This window comes from Penaeus monodon, chromosome 25, assembly GCF_015228065.2.
Source record: "Penaeus monodon isolate SGIC_2016 chromosome 25, NSTDA_Pmon_1, whole genome shotgun sequence".
In the NCBI taxonomy this organism is placed as follows: Eukaryota; Metazoa; Arthropoda; class Malacostraca; order Decapoda; family Penaeidae; genus Penaeus; species Penaeus monodon.
The window spans coordinates 36,400,787-36,401,113 of record NC_051410.1 but is presented as its reverse complement, the minus strand read 5'-3'; the positions used below and the strand labels follow the sequence as shown (position 1 = coordinate 36,401,113).

The window sequence follows — 327 nt, the reverse complement described above, 5'->3', positions numbered from 1 at the left end:
CCTTTCTAACTAATTGAATCATGCTCGTTCTAGTAAAGTCTTTTTTATTATCTAAGGACGTCATCGGTAAAAGAGCGAAAGTACCAACGTGTTGGATTTTTTTTTTTTACAACGCTTGGGCGAGGCGTTCGGCAACGCGTTGTGTAGAGACTTGGGTCTGCCTCTCTTTCTTTTATCGTAAGCCATGCCCATCATCAGGCCTTTACCCAAACTATCACTTCTTGCCACGTGACCAACGTACTTCAATTTACGTCTGTCGATGGTGTTTAATATTCTCTCATGAATGTCTGCCTGTATTTTATCTAATAGCCAACCGTTTTTCCTATG

At 41.0% G+C, this 327-nt stretch overlaps 1 protein-coding gene across 1 annotated transcript in view; it reads left to right on the top strand.

The window, feature by feature from the left end:
• LOC119589203 (vitelline membrane outer layer protein 1-like) overlaps positions 1-327 on the top strand; it is an 8,561-nt gene that overhangs the window by 4,126 nt on the left and 4,108 nt on the right. The gene's annotated exons all lie outside the window — the stretch shown is intronic.